The following is a 23594-nucleotide window of genomic DNA, read 5'->3' on the forward strand; positions in this document are numbered from 1 at the left end:
ACTATCATCTGTTTGTTCTTTATCTTGGCTGGTGGTGCCCCCAGGCTGTTGTAGGGCAGACACCATCTTTAAAAACTCTGCAAAGTAAATACCTTGGCAAGCCCAGGAAGTGTAAGCAGTTGGCTGAGGTCAAGTTATTTAAATGAACATCAGCTTCTCCATCACAGAGAAGAACCTCCAACTGAAAATTAAGTCAGCCTAATAATAACCATTTGTTTCTCCCTCTGCACACATTAGTTGTTGGCAAAACTGCCGTCTGCTTCCAACCAGTACATTTTATTCATTTCTGGTTGCATTCTTGTCATCCCAGTTCAGTATTGAGATTTTTATCCTGGGGCTAATTAGTTTCAGCTGATATTTGCTCAGCGTCAAACTTTTTGGAGATAAATACAAGTAGAACAGCTAGTTAGTGTGATGGATTTTTTTTTCCCTGTGGAAGTTTATGCCATCCTTACTGTCTTCCTTTTCCACATTTTTCTAAAGAAAGCGATAAAGAAAAATCTTATGATCTGTCAGCATAAGAGGACAAAAGCTTCACAGGAAAGATAAGAGAAAAAAAAATCATTTGCCCACCCTCAGGGGCAGATTCTGAAGGAAGCGTACAGCTTTATTTCTGTTGCAAGAATATGTCAGATGGATGAAAAAATCCCGCCTTGGCATAACGGGCCCTGTTTGCAGCCGAAAGCTTGAGGTTTCTGCACCGGGGACCTGAAAAGTTGTCAGAGTTAATAAAAAGAAGTTTTCCTGATAATGGTTTTGGTTCACTGTGTGCAAGCATGTGCTGTTCCTAGTGTTTGGTCAGAAAGAGACTATAATATGGAATGCATTATACAGAAGAGCCAAAAATAACATCTGTCTCGCAAATAAGGGAAACGATCTCATTTCATATCTCTTCTTATTTGACAGCATCTTTTTTTCTCTACTGGAAAATTATAGTTTTGTATAGTTTACAGAAATAACATTTAAACATCGCATGTGATTTTAGACTCAAATGGGATCTACTTAATAAAACACACAAGCAATTAGAGAACTTGGTTGTAATCACTTCTGAAACCCCAGAAGGTTCACATCGGCTGAGTCGGGTTGCTGCCTTCCCAGCTTCTCTCGTTTCGGAAGCTTAGTAGAGGAAATCACCGCTGCCCACATCATGTATACAGATCATCTTTACCTAGCAGTACAGATGTTTTTGAACTTCATGCTGCTACTGCTTGGGCAGATTTTTCATTTCTAGAATGAAAATTATATTCGCCAGGGATTAGAGTTTGGTGGACACAGACGTTGAGTGCACTTGGCAGCTCCTCCTAGAGACCTTCTTTGGGAGGGAAGAATGATTAGGAAAGAGACCCCAGTTTTCTGTTTTTAATTTTATGTAACAGAGGAGTTACCTATTTCATCTGTAAGCCAAGTCCACCTACTTACATTTTTTGCCCTTCCAAATGAACGAACTCTCCTGCAAGTCCAAAATGTGCGACACGAAGGTGGCTATTTTGGCAAATGTGTCATGACAACCATATTATTCTCATTAGGATCTGCCTTGCTCTTGGATCTGCTGTGCTTTAGCTGTTTTGGTCAGATGGAGCTGGTATTTCCTGCTGAAATGGCTATGCTTGATGAACTACCAATCTTCAGTTCTCATCATTGTTATTGTTGGATTGGAGATGACTGTCTTTGATTTCAGTGCCCTTATCTATTGGTTAAATCATCTCTGGGATGCCCAGCAAGAATCTATTTGGATAAATAAATGATCTGTTGTTTGAGTAATTCTGCTGGTCTGTAATGGGCAGCATTGAGGTAGAAGAGTGGTGTGAGTGATGGTGGTGGTGGAGACTGTGGTGGCAGCAGAGGTGCTGGATATGGTGGTGTTACTGGAAGTGGTGGAGGTGGTGAAGGAGATGGTGGTGGTCAGAGAGGTGACGGTGGTGACAGTGGAAATGGTGGTGATGATGGGGAAGGTGGTGAGGGGGTGGTGACACTATTTTGCCAGGCTCAGGCTTTGGAGGAAGTTACATAAGGGGCACTGAAGGCTTACTATTAATGACGGTGGTCAGATCTTTAAGGTGTAGTCCACAGAACAGTGACATTGACCACCAACCAGGACTTCGTTACAAACATGAAAGCTTAGGTTCCATCTCGGACTAACTGAGGCAGAATATGCATTTTAACAATACTCTCAGGTGATTTGTATGTACATTACAGTTCAAGAAGCATTGGTTTAAGGGAGACATAGCTACAAATATCTGTTACTCTTACTGCCCCGTATTCCCGCCCTGTCTCCTTAGCATGAGGGAATCTGAGCCTTCCCCTGCATATAAGGTAAGGGATGTCAATGTTTAGCTGCAGAGCAGGTTATTTGGCTTATAATCTAGGGTATAGAGTCAGGTTTTAAGCATGGATCCAAAAGAAAGCTGTTCATGCCCTGAAATTTGAGATTAACTGACTAAATATATCTTCTTTAAAGATTTCTAATGTGCCTGAAGTTCTCATTAGCTTAACTTTTTAAGAAGCCCAGCCTTTTAACAGGAACTAGACATTTAGGTACACACTGAGGCACCGATTACATCATCTGACTGATATATTAGCATGCACAGACTTGGGACTGAAACCCACACCACATGGATTCCTTGGGGCAGTTTTCAGAAGTCTTGCCTATCATACTGATATGCAGTGGGAACCCAGGGCACAATGTTGATACACACACACACACACACACACACACACACACACACACTCATAGATCCAGATTAATTATATTAGCAGAAATTCCTGTGTAGTGATAGAGGTATGTGTGTAAATTGTGTGAGGAGAGGCAAGGTTGATTTCTACATATATTATGGTTATGTATTTGCTGTATAATAGCCCCAAGTACTTAGTGGCTTAAGACAACAATCATTTATTTTTACTCACAAGTCGATCATTTGGACTGGGCTCAGTGAGGACACCTTGTCCCTGACCTACATAGTGCCAGCTGGGTCAGCCTGCTTGAGACTGGAAATCATGCTTCCAAAATGGCTCACTCCCATGAGCAAGTTGGTGCTTAGCTGGGGCTGTCAACCAGGGTCTTGGTTCTTCTCTGTGGGGCCCTTTTGCTGGGTCTTCTTCACAGCATGATGATTGGGAGAAAATGTTCCCAAAAACTTGGGCTGAAGCTGTAAAACTTATAGGTTCTGAAATCCCAGGTATCATTTCTTTGTGATTGCCTTTCTTTTGTGTGGGTGTCCTTTTCATATATATATATCCTAGTGGCTAGTATAACTTTTGGGGGGACAGCACTAGTGTGGCAGTGGCTAAAAGAATAACTAATATTCAACACTGGTGCTATATGAGAATTTCTAACCTGGGCTTCCCCAGCTTGTGCAGATACTGTAAAATGAGAGAGAAAAAAAAAAAAAAAGAGAGACCACTGTGCAAATAATGAATAATAGCCTATCTGTAGAGGACTCTAAAAATGGAACTGGGCTGGGGGGAACAGGTTAATCTGAGGCCCAGAGGGGAAAGCTAATAGTGATCTTCAGCCTAAGTTGAGCTTACAAAGATCAAGACTCTGATGGAACAGACTATACTTGAGCTCACAAAGAAATTATACAGATATAGTGAGCAGTATTAAGAGGTTAAGTAGCCCCTATGGTGGGGAATCATCCCCAGGTAACACTTTCCCCAGGGCCTTCCCCAGTTTAAGAACCTATAATAGCTTCCTGCTCCCATGCCTGGCTTTCAGGGTTCCCCATAGATGGACCTCACAATAACTGTCCCAACATATGCCCCATAACTCTCCAGCATTTGTGGACTGAGCCTGCAGCACCTCTTCAAGGACATGACTTATCAAACTCTATCATGCTTCCTTACCTTTGCCTTTTCTGTCCCCTTAGCCAGAAAAGTTCTCTCTTATTTTTCTACCTAATCAAATCTTGTTCCTTGAGGAAGCTCTGTTTCTTCACAAAGTCTTTTCTGACCACTCAGGCCACCATGGAACTGTTTGTTCTCTGAACTCTGATGGTCCTACAACCAGTGTAAAGAATAGTCCCAACCTCTCTCAAATTTCCACTCCCCCCCACTTGGGGAGGGGCTCCCTTTCCCCCACCCTTTCTTCTCAGTGCTGAGTTTTCCTCTGGGTCTTCTCATGATCAGTCCCAATCCAAACACTGAAACAAGAAACACCATTCGAAGGCAGGTGTTTAATGATACAATGGGCTTACAGTATTATCTTTTTCAGGGATGTTCACCTTGTATGTAGTGATTGCATCCTTGTTTAACCTAAATCACATCACTGTATAGTTATTGAGAATCTATTATGTGTAAGGCTGTGTGTGGCGCTGTGGAAGTACCAAAGCAGCATTAGATGTGACTTGCCCCAAGAAACTTAAAATTTGGCTGTAGAAAGGGACCTAATACACATTAGGAATAATGCAAATACAAGTTCAAGGCTAAGCTGTTGGTTTTGGGCATAGGGTGTCTTATGAAGGCAAACTTACCACCGGAATGAAATGTAAGGGGTGGCTGGAGGGCATTTTCCTGCCACCATACAGGGCTCCTCAGAGTGCTTTATAAAGATGCTTTGTGATTCTGCCGCATAGTGGGAGTGGTTGCCAGAGAGATAGTGGTGGTGGTGGTGGTGGTGGTAGATGGGAAGACTAATGGAAATCCTCACTCATCATGCTTGAAGATGCATTCAGGGGACTGAAGAAATTAGAAAGGAGGCATGAGGACATTGGAAATGTCATTGCATTCCATTTTAGTTCAACACCTGGGCTTTTCAGGTTTCTTTACTGTGGTAACATCCTCCTCCCCACATGGTGCCTGCTGGTGTTTGGAGGAAACCGTTATCTTGATTTTCAGAATGACGGTCGGATTCGAGCCATGCTCAGAAACCTCCAGAAAGCTTACCTTTCCTTCAGCTCTTCAGAGGGAAAGGGGGTATTTTGTGGTAGGTCAGGAAATGAAGCAAGAAAACTAGTAGGATGGGGAATGCAAATAAGGAAAAACAGAGCTATAGAAAATGGAAGAGAGTTAACAGGCAGGGCAGGCCTGTGGCACACATTTAAAGGAGACAAGTTTCCTATCTTTTAAAACGAGTTTACCAACTTTTCATGTATGCAGGGAGACCACACAGCGTTTCATAAAATTCAACCAGGATGGATTTCTGGACTTACCACCCCCCTGCTCCCTCCTGTTCCCGTGCACCCCACTGTCTCAAAGAAAGAAAAAGGGAAGCAAATTTGGGGGTGTGCAGTAGGCTAAATGCCTGCAGAAGAATACCACCAGCTTGACGTAGAACTGCGGCATTTAATTCTAGGCCAGGCTTCCCGCCAAGTCCCACAGAAAGCAAATGCACACCCCGTGTTTGAGCCACAAGTTAACACTGAAACAGGGCCCATTAGTGATTTGTAAATCATTATTCCCATTGGTACAGTTACTACCTCATCTGGAACTAGGCAGGGGCAATTTTAAGGGAGGCTATTTATGTTGTTAGCTAACTGCTGGCTCATTCATTCATTTCTCCAGTCACAGCTTTTCCTTTTTGCTCCACCAGCTCTCTGTATGAGCTTGCTTTCTTCTTCTTCTTCTTCTTCTTCTTCTTCTTCTTCTTCTTCTTCTTCTTCATGTTTATTTATTTTTGAGAAAGAGACAGAGTGTGAGTGGGGGAGAAGCAGAGAGAGGAGACACAGAATCTGAAGCAGGCTCCAGGCTCTGAGCTGTCGGCACAAAGCCCAACAGGGGACTCGAACTCATGAGCTGTGAGATCATGACCTGAGCTCAGGTCAGATGCTAACTGACTGAGCCACACAGGCGCCCCGTCTATATGACCTTTCTTTGCAGTGTTTGTCACACTGCATTGCTGGCATCACCAAATTAGTTTCATTTCTTCTTGAGGACACATGGCTTAGACTAAGTTTCCCCACCTCTTTTGCCAATAGGTGTAGCCATACTCCCGAGTCCTGTCTGAAGGAATGTGAACAGATGTAGTGCATTCCGCATATGGGCCTGGCCCAGAAGACAGCTTTTCACATGGAATCACCTATGCTTGTGTCCCCTTCCAGCTGGCTGGAATGGAGATGATGCCCAGGGAAATTTGTAGTTTTCTTCTCTTATAATGTCTTCATTTGGTTTTAGTATCAGGGTTATGCTGGCCTCATGAAATGAGTTAGGAAGTATTCCCTCCTTTGTTTTCTAAAAGTCTGTGGAAGACTGGAATTATTTCTTCTATAAATATTTGATAGAATTCACCAGCAGAACCATCTGGGCCTGGAATTTTGTTTGTGGGAAGGTTTTACATCAGTTCAATTTACTTAATAGCTGTAGGGCCATTCAGATTTTTTACTTCATTTTGCCCCGGTAATTGGTTAAGGTGTGTTTTTCAAGCATTTGTTCATTTCATCCAAGTTGTAGAATTTGTGGGCATAAAGTTTTTCATAATGTTTATTTATTATGGGTCTGTGGTGATAATAATACTCCTCTCATACCTGATACTGGCAGTCTGTATTCTCAGTGTAACTTTGATAACCAAATGTTGAAGATACGGAAGCCACAGACGGACTTATGTAGGCCTTTGAATCACCTTTAGGTGGAGTGCTGCCAACTAACCCAAAATGTGTGCATCATATCATTGTTACGTGAGCGAGAAATAAACAGTTGTTGTATTAAGAACAGATGGGGGGCACTGGTTTACTAAATCGCAACTGGTGTCTCTTCACCTATTAAGAGTATCGTTATTGGGTTTTGTTTACTGTGGCCCCTGGAGCACAGGGGCCACGAGAATGCTGCTCTTTGTGTTTGTTCCCATGGTGGAGCACCATACTTTGTGAATATTACATTTTCCACAAATGCTTCTTGAATGTAAATATGACTAAAATGGTTCCCATGTATTTTAGGAGCCTAGGGGCCTCAGGTTTTCTTTCCCTGAGGTCAGTGACTCAACTCCACGCTGGCGCCACTAACAACACTCATTGTTGGTTGTTCTATCTTTCTGTCCTCCGTCGCCTTTCCCTGGGTTTCCCCACCTTTCTTCTCGATACTTTCTGTGTCCTGCCTGTATTCAGAACTACACGTGTGTATCAATGTCAGAGACCTGTCATGGCAATAAAATCCCATCAATTCCCACTGGAAGGGAATTCGAAATAAAACAGACATGGGCTAAGCTTACATTTGTTTTTGCTTTCTTTTTTTTTAATTTTTTTTTTTTAACGTTTATTTATTTTTTTGGGACAGAAAGAGACAGAGCATGAACGGGGGAGGGGCAGAGAGAGAGGGAGACACAGAATCAGAAACAGGCTCCAGGCTCTGAGCCATCAGCCCAGAGCCCGACGCGGGGCTCGAACTCACGGACCGCGAGATCGTGACCTGGCTGAAGTCGGACGCTTAACCGACTGCGCCACCCAGGCGCCCCTGTTTTTGCTTTCCTACCAAAGCATAACAACAAAAAATCAACCCACCAAACACCACCACCACTAAGAACTCTATGCAAATGAGTCTGTAAAAATAGATCCCAGGGAGGAACATTGAGATTACGTGAAAGAACAAACTGTCTATCTGTCTGGCTATCTTATCTATCTATCTATCTATCTACCTACCTACCTATCTATGTTTCTATGTATCTATTTAATTTTGAGAGAAAGAGACAGAGTGTGAGCAGGGGAGGGGCGGAGAGAGGGAGGCACAGAATCTGAAGCAGACTCCAGGCTCCAAGCTGTCAGCACAGAGTCCGGATGCAGGGCTCAAACCCATGAACTGTGAGATCATGACCTGAGCAGAAATCAAGAGTTGGACATATAAGTGACGGAACCACCCAGGTGCCCCTGAAAGAACAAACTTTTAAAGGATGTCCACTTTTTTTTTTTAAGTTTATTTATTTATTTTGAGAGAGAGAGAGAGAGAGAGAGCTGGGAAGGGGCAGAGAGAGAGAGAGAGAGAGAGAGAGAGAAGGAGAGAGAGAAAATGAATTGCAAGCAGGCCCTGTGCTATCAGTGTGGAATCTGATGCAGGGCTTGATCTCATGAACCGTGGAATCGTGACCTGTGCCGAAATCAAAAGTGGGACGCTAAACCAACTGAGCCACCCAGGCGCCCCGAGTGACTTCAGTTTATTTATTTATTTATTTATTTATTAAAAAAAACCTTTTTTTTTTAAACGTTTATTTATTTTTGAGACAGGGAGAGACAGAGCATGAACAGGGGAGGGTCAGAGAGAGGGAGACACAGAATCTGAGCAGGCTCCAGGCTCTGAGCTGTCAGCCCAGAGCCCGATGCGGGGCTCGAACTCACGGACCGCGAGATCATGACCTGAGCCGAAGTCGGCCGTTTAACCGACTGAGCCACCCAGGCGCCCCATTCAGTTTAATAACTTTGCATATAAACAATAGGCTAATTATAAGTTATACTTAAGTAAAATAGGTATCAGATAAACTGCTGGGAAAAGCACATTTTGCTATATGTTAGCATATGTTCCTATAAAGTAATTCAATAAAAAGTGCTTTGTATTTCAGACTGTCACCAAATTGGACTAGTCCTCTTAAAAACAACAAGTATTGCTGAGAAGCTCCCTGTGCTAAGCAACCATTAGCCAAAGGCTGGGTGTCTTTTGCAGTCCTTTTTGGTGAGAATGGAAACATTCCAACACATATACTTTGCTGGGTTCTAGGTAACCCTGAGAGTGTTTTTCAAGTAATAACAAATGCTTAGAGCCAAGTTTCATTTCATTAGTGCTTTTTCTTCATTGCTGACAAGTTTACTACTCTGTTGAAAAAGCAAATAGGTGCCGTACCAATTCTCAGAATATTTTTGTTCTTTGTCTGGTCTAATCTATGCTGAAGGGTTTCTACAGTACTCTTTTTCATGCTTCACCTACGTCCTTAGAAAAGTGTGTAGGCCTCCTTCATTGTACTCTGCAAATGCATTCTAGCGAAGTTTATTATAAAGCAAATATGATTTTCCATAAGTATCTGGAGATTTATTCATCTGGAGAAAATCCTCCAGTAGATTGGGGTGAAAACTTCTGGCAGGAAGTGTGTTGATAGGGTGCCTCCCTGAATGGTGCAGACGGCACCACAGGGATTGTGCACTTCCCTGGCTTTGCAGCCTCCGCTGTGCTCTCGCTGACTGCGTCGCCTTTCTCTGCCTTTCTCTGTTACCCATAACTCCCATCCTTAGCCTGTCGTAGCCATAGGCACTTATACCATATCTGCAAGTTCCCCGTTTTCGTACTCAGTTCTCTGAAACTCTGCTTCCTTTTTCTTTTAGTTTGCTTATTTCATGTCCCTTAAAGGTGGGCTGGGATGTGGCACCTCCACAGAAGATGTCACTGTCTGAGAAACGGAAGACTCCTGTCTGAACACTTCCTAAATTGAAGGCTTTAGATTCTTCTTTAGATTCTGCAAAATGTGAATACAGTTTGGTTAGTTTGAATTCTACATATAATTTGCTTAATCAAAGGGAATGCATTAAGAGTTCAGGTGGAGTGAAACCTCGCTGTAAACTCCCTTGCTTTAATAATGCTGATTATAAAAACTCTTTTTTAAAAAAAGTGTTTATTTACTTATTTTTTTGAGAGAGAGAGAGCATGAGCAGGGTGGGTGCAGAGAGAGAGGGGAACAGAGGATCTGAAGTGGGCTCTATACTGACAACAGCAAGCCTGATGCAGGGCTCGAACTCATGAACTGTGAGATCATGACCTGAACTGAAGTCAGAGGCTCAACTGACTGAGCCACCCAGTTGCCCCCGATTATAAGAACTCTTAACTGCTATTGAGTGTTTACTGTGTTCAAGATGCTGTGGTACCTGCTTTACAACATACGTTAAACCATTTGGCTCTCATAGCGGCACGAGCACCTTTATTATTCCCATTTTACAGATGAGAGAACTGAGGTACAGAGAGGACAAATAATTTATTCAAGGTTACACAGCTTGTAAGTGGTGTCTGTACCACACATTCAAGTATTTCTTGTTGAACAATTTTCCTCTTGCTCAGAGTAATACCTATTATATCTTTTTTGGCTATGTTAGAGAAATACTATAAAAATTATTCTTGTCTTCAAATGCCATCCACATAAAAATGTTCTATGTTTTAGAGCTCTACTTATGTTAGCAGTAAAATCATTTTACCTAGCATTCTAAAATAATCATAATTTTATTTTTAACCCTGGAATACCAGATCTAAATTTTTCATTTTGATGGGATATTTTACAAGTTGAATTGTAAGCCGTCACCACTGTTGTTATGGTCAGCAAGATTGATTCTCATTATAACTAGTTTGCTCTCCCATAATAAGGTACAGCATTACAAAGTTTGCCAGTTTTCGCTAGCATAATCCATGTTGTAAAAATAACTAAAGGGAAGTTGGCTCCTGAAATGCTTGCTGCCCTGTCATCTCTGTGGTGCGTTGTGAGGTTTAAGTGTAAAACTACATGTGGTCTCACTTAGAGATGTTAGATCCCTGATCAAATGTTAGTAATCTAACTTTATATTATATCTTATTAAGCATTTGCTTCTAAAGAGAAATAGGCATGTTAATTCATCATGGGTTCATGTCAATTTTGGATACATATTAGTTGAAAGAATTCATTTTTCAGGTTTAAATATGTTGCTCCTGTAATTCTGAGTATTTCTGCAGATTTATTGCATTCATAGCCCCAAGTTTTCACTCCCCCTACTGTAAAGTTTTCACTCCCCCTACTGTAGGAGGGGCAGTTTGACCCAACTCTTGACTCTGTGGTCAGTCAAATGACTTGCTTTGCCTAATGGGATGTTAACAAATGTTAACATGTCCAGAGTATGCAGTCTGGACTCAGTCTCTTGGTGCTATTGCATCTTGGCCATGACCACGAGAACATGACCAGGCGAGCCCATTAAAAGGCTATAAAAGACACATATAAAAGATTTAGGTTGTCTGAGGCCATCTAAGACCAGTCAGCCCCTAGTCAACCTGCCAGCTGTCCACACACTCACAAGTGCTCACTAGCCAAGATTAGCCAAGTATGAACCAGATCAATAGAACTATCCGGCTGACCTATAGACTAGTAAAAAATATTAAATTATTATTGTTTTAAGACACTACTCTTTGGGATGTTTTGTTATATAGAGGTAGCTAACTGATACAACCTTAACTGCAGCAATAATCATTACTATTTATGAATCCCCAATTTGAGTACATATCGAGGCTGCTCACCATCATGGTTTATTTAGGCTCTTAGCTTTGGAACCAGACTACCTACAGTTCAAATACCAATTTTTTAAACTCATTTGACTTATGGTAGTGCCTGCATTATTATATAGGAAGCACTATAAGCATGTTAAGCAAAAATGCTTTGTGGCCAGATCCATGGCAAGTGTATGTACAAATGATCTCCTTCTGTCCCCTCAGTGACTCTTACAAAACAGATACATTACATCTGTTTAGTAGCTGTGGATACCAACGTCTAGAGATATTAAGAAACTTCCACAGTATCACAGTCACTATGTGGCAGGGCCAAGATTATGAACCTAGGTCTGGACATGTTTACATTCAGTATAATGCTGTAGCATCTTAGCCATTTAAGCCTTCTTTTGGGCTTTTCATCCCAAATTCAGTCTTGTGCCTCAAGTAGAATTTTTAAAAATAAATTCAGAAGTCTAAATAGTAGTAACAGGACAGGAGAGGATGTAACAGAGAAAATGTGGAGTAGGCTGAGTGCTGGGTATCCCCTTTTACTTACCAAAGGTAACCTGACATTAAAATCCTGTTCATATATATCATCAGTTTTGATCATTGAGAAGTGAAGATAAATGAAAACCACCAAGGCTAGATTTTATGTATCTAGTATGGTAAAATACTTTATTAAACCAGACTTACTGCTGGATCTGAGGATTTCGTTGGGGAATAAACCTAACTGAAAAATAAACCTAATAAACCTAACTGAGAAATGAACCTAACTGAACTTCTGATATTTGAATTATAGATTTATTTTTCACAGAAGTCTAGCTTTACTTAGGTAAATAATATTTCCATGGCAAATACTGTTGTTTGTAGATCCTCCTGAGCAATGATAGTAATTATTGCTATGTAGCCCTCACCTCTTCCCTATCCCCTGCTGAACCGTGTGGAATTGTAATGAAATAAGTTGCTTAAACATAGCTGCAGTCTTTTTTTGTTATTATTTTCTTGCAAAAATAGTAATGATCCCCAGTTCCGGATTCCAGGGTCTATAATACTGAGATTTTATAATCCTTCATTCCTCTGGATTTTCCAATACAACTTTTGATCACTGTCTCCAACAAGCAGCAAAATGCTAATAAGCTTGTCCCTTTCTTATGCACGTGTTAGTAAGCTGTTAAAGAAAAACAACTTCATTGGGGTCAATTCTTTGGGAGCCTGCATAATCCACAGCCTGGATAATGTGTTTCTGAACTCCGGATTCTTTTCTGAATTTACTTTTCAAAGTGTTCAGTTTGTTTTCCTTGCCGCTTTCCTTTACTCTAAAGGAGAGTCAGACTATTGTAAACGGTTTCTGCCTGGAACCAGCTTCAACTGACCCACGTTTTTCAGTCTTGTATCCTGTTCATCAGAACCATAACCTGCCTGCAACCAAACGTTTGAGAGCTGCAGTTCAACTCAGGAACTCAAGACCAGTCTCTCCGTGTGTATGGTGACAGACAAGTGTGGCTGCTAAGATGAGGGCAGCCTCCTGTGTCAGGAGCTTCCTTGCTGAAGATGGACAGTTGTTGCCTGAATCCCCATCCCTCGGGATAGGCCAGTGCCAAGGCCAGACTCATGGACAGATAATTATTATCATAGTAAAGTTACTTCAAAGGAAGAGTGGAATTCTGTGGCTGTGAGATCACGGTGGATCTGAGTGCAACTTTTGCAGCATTTCATTAGCTTTTCCCTGGAACAGTCCAGGAAGTGGCATGCATGAAGCTTTCTGGCTCACAGATTTGTTGTGCTTCTGGCTGAAAAAAAAAAAAATTGAAATCTTAAGAAATATGTTTATGGTGCCTGTATCTTAAGGAGCTTTTACTTGATCTTGGCAGGGCAAGCCTCTGTTGAACAATTGAAAACATCTTTTTAAACTGTTTCCAGAAAGCATTTGCAAACACCCCGAAGTAAGGTTACATACTTACAGTTCAGCTCTAAGCCTCAATTAAGGCTGTTGTTGTAGAGCATTTGCTGCCTCTTAATAGCCTGACACCATAATAATATTATGCAGTATCCCAAGATAATGAGAAGAATGCCTAACATCTGCTTATACTCAGAGAACAAAGGAGAATGCAAGGATGTGTCCTGCAACCCTTGCAAAGCACTGCCTCTGCGTGCTGGAGATGCAGGGTGGCTTTTCCCAGGGATTGTTTCTCTGCCATCCAAAGGCAACAGCACAGTGTTCAGGAAGAAGCTGGAGAAAGCTTATTATCCATAGGCTGCTCAGGCGGGGGGCTCAGCAAAACTGACCTCATTAAGGAAAGCTGTCTGGGCTCCTCCAGAGTAGTTAAAGATAGTATTTTTTTTTATTTTTATTTTTATTTTTTTATTTTTTTTTTATTTTTTAAATTTTTATTTTTTTTTTTTTTTACGTTTATTTATTTTTGGGACAGAGAGAGACAGAGCATGAACAGGCGAGGGGCAGAGAGAGAGGGAGACACAGAATCGGAAACAGGCTCCAGGCTCTGAGCCATCAGCCCGGAGCCCGACGCGGGGCTCGAACTCACGGACCGCGAGATCGTGACCTGGCTGAAGTCGGGCGCTTAACCGACTGCGCCACCCAGGCGCCCCAAAGATAGTATTTTTAATTACCATTTCTTTTTGTGGTAAGAACATTTCAGATTTACTCTCAGCAACATTCAAGTATTTAATACAGTATTATTAGCTATAACCACCATGCTGTGTGTTAGATCCCCAGAAATTATTAACCTTATAACTGGAAGTTTGTACCCTTTGACCTATATTTCCTCATCTCTCCCCCATGTTCCCCAGTCCCTGCTAATCACTGTTCTACTCTCCTGTTTCTCTCCTTTTGGGTTTTTTAGATTCCACATACAATAAATGAGATCACCTGCTTATTTGTGTGTATTTGTTTTTCTCTGACTTCTCTCACTTAGCACAATGCCCTGAAGGTCCATCCCTTTATCTGCTGATGGACACTTAGGTTGTTTCCGTATCTTGGCTATTGTGAATAATGCTTCAACGAACACGGGAATGCAGATCTCTCTGTAAGATCCTTATTTCAGTTCTTTTGGATGTATACCCAGAAGTGGGATTGCTGAATCATATTGTAGTTCTATCATTAATTTTTTGAGGAACTTCCATCCTGTTTTCCATAGTAGCTGTGCCAGTTTGCATTTCCACTAACAGTGCACAAGGGTTCCTTTTTCTCCATGTCCTTGCCAACACCAGTTATCTCTTGTTGTTTTGAAGGTGGCCATTCTGACAGGTAGGAGGTGACATGTCATTGTGGTTTTGATTTGCACTTCTCTGATGACTAGTGATGTGGAGTATTCACTAATGTTATGGTGGTAATCATTTTGTAGTATATAAATGTTTCAAATCAACATGTTGTGTACCTTAAACTTGCACAGTAGTATATATCAATTATATCTCAATAGAACTGAAAAAATACATAAGTGATAAATAAGCTGTATTTTTAAATCAGTTTATTAAATCAAGAGTGGGTGGTTTCCAGATGATAGAGGATACTCCAGAGATAATGAATCTGATTTGGATCTTTCCTGTAATCGGCTCTAATCTCTAATGTTGTCCCCTGGAACCAAGAGATAGGGAACGATGTTAAATATGCCCTTCTGACACTTTTAGCAATAGACCCACCTCTGTAAAGAGGTGTAATATGGTCTGCTTTCCTGGGGTCATACTCTGTAGGGACAAGGATTGTCATGCTTAGTCTTCATTAAGTAGGAACTTGCAACATGATGAAATAACTTGCAAATAGAAACACAGCAGGTAGGAGAGGGATAGCAAAGATGGAGCCCAGTGTGTATGCTTCCTGGTCTGCCAGGCGATGCTGTAGAAAAAAGCTAATTAATTGAAAGAGAGGAAATAGTAATGATGAGTAGGCATTCACTGGTTGACTTTCTAGTACTTTCCAATCTTTTTCTGTTTTCTGAAAGAACTCTGAATTTCCTACTTTGCAACTCATTGGCCCTTATTCTGGTCTGGAAACAAACATGACACAAGGATTTAAGTAAAAGTAGTTTATTTAGGAAAAATACCGGTGGGGGAGGTAAAGTCAATAAAGGGCATGTTAACCAACCACCGTGGACAGTGGAGCTCAGTACCCTGGGAGACTCTGGATTACTCTGTGGGACCCACCTCAGAGTTCTCCCACCTGAGGAGTGAGGATGCTGGGATACTGATCTGCCAATTCCCTTAAGTCCGTAGATGAGGGCTGCTTCTTGGGGGCATTAGGAGCTTCTAGTGTGCTCTGTGCATGGGCTGAACATATGCTTGTGGTCAAGAAAAAAAAAGGAAAAAAGCCCATAAACAGAAAGTAGCAGAGTTTGCAGTGAGCAGCCTTGACTGAGTAGATTGAGGGTTGAGAGCAGGTTTATGACCATGAACTGTGATGACTGCAGGACTGGACTCCTCCTCCATCTCAAAGTGGAGGCCTTGATTGTCTCTGAGCAATCAGCACAGTCCATCCCCTTGGACAGTGTCATTGATTTGCTATTTGGGCACCTGAATCGAGCAGTCTATGTTAGGTATGTGACTCTAGTCCCAGCTTAAGCTGGCTATTGTGAGTGCTGACTCTCCATTAAATATGAAGAAGCAGGAAGCCCTGGAAACTGCTGGCAGCCATCTTGGGAGCAAGGAGAAGAACCATCTGAGCCCGAGGACTTGTAGCCAAGACTGGAGAGAGAGAAATAGGGTCCTGGTCAAAGAAATCGGGCCCTGCATTAAAGATTTATAGTAAGCTAAATCAATTGCCTGGGGCTGCTGTAACAAAGCACCGAAAACTAGGTGGCTTGAAATAATGGAAATTTATTATCTGACAGTTCTGGAGGTCAGAAGTCTGAAATCACACTGTAGCAAGGCCAAGCTCTCTCTGACTGCTCCCAGGAAGAATCTTTCCTTGCTTCTTCTAGTTTCTGGTATTAGCTGACAATCTTTGGTATTCCTTGGGTAGATGTATCACTCCAGTCACATGATTGTCTTCCCCCTGTGTGTATTCATATCTTTTTCCCTCTGTCATATCCATATTCCACCCTTCTTTTAAGGACATTATCAGTCATGTTAGATTAGGACCCATCCTAGTGGCCTCATTTTAACTTGATTACCTCTGTAAAGATCCTTTTTCCAAATAAGATCACATTTTGAGATGCTAGAGGTTGGGACTTCAACATATCTCTCTTTTGGGGTGGGGTTGGGGGACACAATTCAACATAAGCCAAAACATAAGCCAAACATATTTAACTTGATAGGAAACAAGTCTGTTTTGGTTTAAGGGCATTTAGGTTGAGATTTTCTGTTGCCTGCAATGACATCTTAGTTAATCTTTTTTTTTTTTTTTTTTAATCTGTGACTATGGATAAAACACAAAGCAAGTGAGGGACTTGCTACCTCTGACCTAATGTAGTTGGGCCCAATCAGAATGTGTGATTCAAAGGGGCACATGCACCCCAATGTTTATAGCAGTGCTATCAACAGTAGCCAAATTATGGAAAGAGCCCAATGTCCATCGACTGATAAATGCATAAAGAACATGTGGTATATATGTACAATCATATATTACTCAGCTATCAAAAAGAATGAAATCTTGCCATTTGCAACAACATGGATGGAACTTGAGTGTATTATACTAAGCAAAATAAGTCAGTCAGAGAAAGACAAATATCATGATTTTACTCATGTGGAATTTAAGAAACACAACAGATGAACATAGGGGAGGGGAAGGAAAAATAAGATAAAAACATAGAGGGAAGCAAACCATAAGAGACAAATACAGAGAATAAACTGAGGGTTGCTGGAGGGGAGATGGGTGGGGGGGGGCGGGCTAAATGGGTGATGGGCATGAAGGAGGGCGCTTGTTGGGGTAAACACTGGGTGTTATGTGTAAGTGATGAATCACTAAATTCTACTCCTGAAACCAATACTACACCATTTTTTTAATTCAAGTTAAAAAAAAAAAAGGGGGGGCACCTGGGTGGCTCAGTTGGTTAGATATCCTATTCTTGATTTCAGCTCAAGTCATGATCTCATGGTTCATGGGTTTGGGCCCTACATTAGGCTCTGCGCTGACAGCATGGAGCCTGCTTGGGATTCTCTCTCTCACTCTATGTCTGCCTCTCCCCAGCTTGCATGCATGTATACACTTTCAAAATAAATAAACATTAAAAAAAAAGAATATGTGAGTAAGCACTGGAACTAGAATATGCACTGCTGAGGTGCTTCATATAAATTTTCAGAAAGGGCCTCCATTCATTCTTTGATTCAACTTGTATTTCCTGAAGTCCCCTTTTTCTCTATGTGTCAGGTACTATTCTAGGCACTGGGAATATAACACTAAATAAAAAAGACATGCTTCTCTGCCCTTATGGAGTTTGTATTCTAATAGGGGAAACATAAAAATAAGAGTAATCCATACGTTAACTAATACTAAAGGGACAGGGTGTATGACAAGGCCTGGAATTTCAGATAGGGTGGGCAGAGAAGACCTCACTAGTGAGATATCATTTGCATAAAAACCCAAAGGAAGTGATGTAGTTATTCATGTAGACAGATCCTAATGGGAACATGGCATCCATGCTACGTCTAACTGGAAGTGTAAGTGGTTAAAAGCCAGAAAGCCTTGCCCATAGAGGAGGCTCTCCATGAGGGGATTATAGCTAGAAGCTTCTGTGTTGAAAGGGAATTTGGTTTATTTCTAGACACCTGGAGAACTCTACAAACTGCTGTGTCTGTTTGTAGGAAATTAGATGTGGCAAATCTTGAGTCCAGCTCAGCCCATGACAAGTTGACTGTGTCTTTATTTATTTATTTTTTTTTTTAATTTTTTTTTTTCAACGTTTATTTATTTTTGGGACAGAGAGAGACAGAGCATGAACGGGGGAGGGGCAGAGAGAGAGGGAGACACAGAATCGGAAACAGGCTCCAGGCTCTGAGCCATCAGCCCAGAGCCCGACGCGGGGCTCGAACTCCCGGACCGCGAGATCGTGACCTGGCTGAAGTCGGACGCTTAACCGACTGCGCCACCCAGGCGCCCCTGTCGGGCTCTGGGCTGATGGCTCAGAGCCTGGAGCCTGTTTCCGATTCTGTGTCTCCCTCTCTCTCTGCCCCTCCCCCGTTCATGCTCTGTCTCTCTCTGTCCCAAAAATAAATAAACGTTGAAAAAAAAAAAATTAAAAAAAAAAAAAAAAAAAAAAGCTGAGACTGTTCTTACCATCCATTGTGAGCATTCTCTCTGGCTTCAGGGTTTAAGTACTAGAAAAAGAAAGAAAGAGAAGGACCAAGTCTGTTATAACATCTCTTGGGGTTTATTATTTTTGATGGCAAAATATTGATTTTCTAAATCATTCAAATGTATAGGTGTGGCTTGAAGGCCCAGGACTGACTCCACAAGCACCCTCTGACTCCTTCAAGCCACACCTGTATATTTCTTCTAGTTATAGTCTTATAAGATCTTATGGATAGGCAACAGGTATTGAAGAGTGCTTTAGACCTACTTAAATACACTATACAAAAGGATTTTCTGTGCTGCAAAATTATACCGAGAAGGACAATTTGTCAATTTTCCAGTTGGTATCACTCGGCACAACATTTTCGTACAACTCCAAATTAAGACAGCAGCCATCATTAAGTAAACAGAGCATTAACTCTAGTGCAGATGGTAAACAGAATAATGTTCTACTGAATTCTTTATTGCTTTTGGATAGTAGCTACATGAACAGTAGATGATTATGAGTTTCCTGTATCCATGATGGTAGTGATAATCAGCGTTTGTTTACCTGGTTAGGAAACTTTAAAAACAGCCCTTTTTGTAGGCAAAATTAAGTTATAGGAATTTACAAATGATATGAATTATTAAAGGTTCAACGTAAGATGCTAAAAGAGAGAGACCCCCAGATTCAGAGGCATAAAGAGACAAGTTTGCTTCTTTCTGATCTAAGTCTAGGGACAGGTGAGTAGTCCAGGGTAGACAGATGGGTCTACTATCTGAGCTCACCTAGGAATAAGTTTCTTCTGCCCTGTGCTTCTGCCGTCGTTAGGTTGCTTTCCTCATCTCCCTGTCTGAAGCTGTCTCAGCACTACTATGTTTGCTTTCCAGCCTTGAGGAATGGGAAGGAGCAAGTAGAGGAGAGGCAGCTTCTTCTTAATGACACTATCTAGAAGTTGTACATATCTCTTCAGCTCACATCCAGCTGGCCAGAGCCTATCTGCAAGGGAAACTGGAAGCATCCCTAGCTGTGTGGCCTTGTTCCTTGCCCAAACTCCTGGGGTTCAGTTACCCAAAGAACAAAGATTAGAATGGATATCGGGAGACAATTAGCTTAAGTAACAGCGCGATGGTTTCTCTCATGAGAAAGCATGAAATTTGGACTTTTTTTTTTTTTTTTTTTAAAGTTTATTTATTTTTGGGACAGAGAGAGACAGAGGATGAACGGGGGAGGGGCAGAGAGAGAGGGAGACACAGAATCGGAAACAGGCTCCAGGCTCTGAGCCATCAGCCCAGAGCCTGACGCGGGGCTCGAACTCACGGACCGCGAGATCGTGACCTGGCTGAAGTCGGAGGTTTAACCGACTGTGCCACCCAGGCGCCCCGAAATTTGGACTTTTAAGCACTGATCAAACTTTGGGAGGCATTCATTTACTTAACAGTCACCAGGTACTGAGGATATGATGTTTTCTTTGTGGTCATGCAGTTTGGTTGGAAAGATAGGCAATTAAATAGAAATTAATAATAACATATGAAGAGCTTGCGGTGAGGGATATACAAATATTGCACGGACACAGAGCAGAAGCACCCAACCTAGTCCAGGGACAGCAAGACCCATGATGGTTCCCAGGGGTGATTGATGCTGGACTGAGACTTCTGTGCAAGGTCCTGTTGGGGTGGAAAGTGGAAATCATTCCAAGGGTGAGAATCAGAGACACGGTGTAACTTTAATCAATCTTCAAAGACAGAAGTCATTTACAAGACTGCTGCAAGAAATCTTAACCCAAGGCAGGAGCAAAGGGAAAGCGATGTAGAATTTATCCAGAAAGGAAGAAGGATTACTGAGCCAGGAGGAAATTTTCTTGGCACCAGTCTTGTAGCAAAGTATAGAATCGTGATGAGCCCCAGATTCTGGGTCATCTGTAGTGGTTTGAAACATGGACCTGGTTATTGTTTGGCTGCAAGCACCAATAAATCAATCAAGCTTTTCATCAAGAATTAGAATATTCCTATAATTCCCCATTAATCACGTCTTTTGGAAAGGTAGGAAGTGGTAGGAATCACATCTGTTTGGTTGTTTGGGACCAGAGTATCAGCTCTCCTAGTGTTTATCTGGTGTTTCTTTATTAAAAAATGTTGTAAGTTTGAATCATGATGAAATCTACTTTATTTGGAGAGTTGTTTTTGAGAATGGATAGCAAATTGTCCTGAAAAAAAAGAAGGGGGAGGGATATTGCACGATAACGCTTAGGTAGTATTGGGGGAACTTACTTGACATTTTTGCTAGTTTGGAAAAAAATGTCTCATTTTGTCCTGTGCTGGAACAGGATATCTCCCTTTCAATATATATATGTTATTAGTTTTTGCTTTCAGTGCAGGCTCTGAGCAGCTGCACACTTTTAATTTTACCTTTCTTAAGATTACTGATTTTTAAGCATTTATTGAGTGCCTATTATGGTGAAGTGTCGTGAGGTATTGCTAGGAGTCGTAGGTTCTGGGCGTTGCTAGGGGCTAGGCATTAAGGCTGTGGCAGGGAAAAGGGCAGACTTAGTTCTTGCCCAGATAGAGCACAGTGCTAGAAATTGAGGCACACCACTCATAAACTTTACTTCTGAGATGCTGTGTGTCTTTGGCTTGTTACTCAACTTCTCTTTTCTATAAAATTCCTTACCTGTAATGAGAATAATCGTAGTGTTGTTGTATTTTTTTCCTTCACTCTTTATTCATACCCTTTGGCAAAATTCTACCATATCCAGTTCAATCACTATGGCTAGGATATAAGTCATCTTTGACAAACCAAGTGTGGAATAAAGCTGTTCTGTGAAGGATGACTCTGAAAGTATTTGCTAGAAGGAGAGATGACTCCCTCACTGTAGACCCTTCATGTTTTTACTCACAAGATACTCACAGGTATCCCCTGGAGTGCTATGACCAGCTGACGCCATTTCCATTGTCTGTTACTCTTTAGAGACGTGCTGGATGGAAGGATGGAATATAAGAAAGTATCTTTGCCCGGCATCTGATGGGAATAGTGGCATGGAACGGGTCTCGACATTAGTTGAGGTATGTGCTAGGCACTCTGTTACCTATATTACCTTGTTTAGTGTAAAGAATGAGTCAACAATACAGAGTAATTACTCCCATTATAAAGATGAGTAGGTTGAGGTTGAGAGAGGTAAAATAACAAGCTGATAGGATGTAGAGGCTGGATCCAAACCAGCTTACCTCAGACTCCCATGTTTGTATTGTCTTCCATTAAAATGTTTCTCCTTGGGCCAGTGAAATCCAGACACCTAATTAGTCTGGTTGGGTTAACCCTGCTCCTTTCAGGAATCTAGGTGAGTCTCAGTTGTTTGCAAGAGCAAACTCCTCCAAGGCTGGGGCAAAACAGGACAGATTTGAGCTGAGAAAGGAAGTTGGCTGGAATATCATTGCTCAAGCTGCTGTCTTGCTGGCAGGAACAGACCATTTTTGTTTAGCAAAATGATTGGAGTTCATCTCTCTTTCATCTGGGCCTTAGAGATACCAGTAAAACATTATTATTATTTTTTTATTTCTGGGGTTTTGAAAACTTGTTCCAAATTTATATCTAGTTCAGATCCACAGAGAGTATGTGTGATCACCTCAAATGCAGCAGAAGTTGTCCGTAGCCTGTGCCTTATACTGGGATTATCTGACTGTGGGTCTCCCGAGGGCGGGGCTGTAGCTTAGTCACGGTGGAATCCCAGCAGTGTCTGCCATACTGCTCGGCAAATGTCCGTTGAAATTAACCAGTGTCTCCACGTTTCTTGTCCAGAACTGAAGGAAGCAGATTTAAATTCAAATAGGCAAATGTCAGTCATTTCCAGCCCTGTTCCTGGGAAAGTGTGAGCTTGGTTGACTTTTAGTTTTACCTGGTTTTACCTCTGAGGTCAGTGTTGTCTTTGTGCCATAACCCACCTTCTTTAGGGGAAAGGCCTCTAAGTGTGGCGCAAGGATGCTCCGTGCCACCCCTGGTGGTCAACCAAAGAATTTGGCAAGTGGGTAGTAACATTTGTAACATGACCATTTTGTCTGTGACTATAACTGCCAGTTTTTCCAAGCAAATAAGGAAATTTGGAGAGAAACTAGAGGAAGCCCGTAGTAATCTCGAAATAGATTAAGTTAGGAGAGCTGCTTGGAAAGTGGTTAACTTTTCCGTAGCACAAGAAGAATAGAAAGAAGCTCGTGAATGAGGACAGCTGCTCTGTGGTCTGAGCGAGTCTATTTGCATTTTCACTGTTAGGGTCAGGGTGGCCTTTTTACTAATGTTGGTAATGCTCTGGTGGTTAGTTTCAATGATTTTCTTCATTGTGACTTGCAGATCAATCTCCTACATGGTTGTTCCATTTAACCTGTATTCCCTAGGTTATTTCTTAAAGCAATTTATTGAACATTATCCTAAATTGAACTGCATTTACTATTCCTTGACCCAATTACTTAAGTGGTCCACATCCATTTGATGTTGATTGCCTGCTCTCTTGCTATTTGCTTTCCCTCTAATTTTACTAGTAGTTGCAAAAAGAGACTATTTACTTCCGGTGTCCTTTCCTTCCCAAACCACTCTCTCTTTGAGCAGTGCAGCTCAAAAAGGCAGCTGTTTCAGTTTGAAAAATTCCATTTCTTCTATCTGAGTTTGGTTTATTTCAACAGTTCAATTCTACAAAGATTTATGGAGTGCCTCGTTTGTGATAGGACTCAGCAAAGAGCTATCCACTTGCCCCCTTTCTCCTGTGGAGTGAGTTTGCTAGGCAAAAGTCTCTGGTCTCTAAGCAGGGTGTCTTAGCTCTGGATCCTGTCAGATGGTTTTCCAACACCAGTTTCATCCTCTGGGTTCCTTTCAACACTCTTCTCCCCATGCATAGCAAACGTCTAGCAGCTTAGTTGGCTGCGATCATTTTTGTGTTTGTAATTTCTAACACCGTTTCATCAGGTGTTTTCCTGTTATAATGCTTAGAATATTTTCTACTCTTTGTCTAATAACATCGGTATAATATGCTTGGCCCTGTTTCTTCTCTTGAATTATAGAAAAAAAATTTATTTAGTTTTATTTATTTATTTTTTTAGAAAAAATTAAAAAAAAATTTTTTTTCAACGTTTATTTATTTTTGGGACAGAGAGAGACAGAGCATGAACGGGCGAGGGGCAGAGAGAGAGGGAGACAGAATCGGAAACAGGCTCCAGGCTCTGAGCCATCAGCCCAGAGCCTGACACAGGGCTCGAACTCCCGGAC

The 23594-nt window shown here is 41.6% G+C and overlaps 1 protein-coding gene across 1 annotated transcript in view; it reads left to right on the forward strand.

Moving 5' to 3' along the window:
• LOC147584077 (uncharacterized) overlaps window positions 1–21529 on the forward strand; it is a 132606-nt gene extending 111077 nt beyond the window's left edge. Inside the window, exon 10 of the transcript XR_015240817.1 lies at window positions 21312–21529. The gene's annotated coding sequence lies outside the window, so the exon portion shown is untranslated. The remainder of the gene's footprint in view (window positions 1–21311) is intronic.
• Window positions 21530–23594: the final 2065 nt, after the last annotated feature.

This window comes from Puma concolor, chromosome A1 (assembly GCF_028749965.1).
Source record: "Puma concolor isolate L17-30 chromosome A1, mPumCon1.1.hap2, whole genome shotgun sequence".
NCBI lineage: Eukaryota > Metazoa > Chordata > Mammalia > Carnivora > Felidae > Puma > Puma concolor.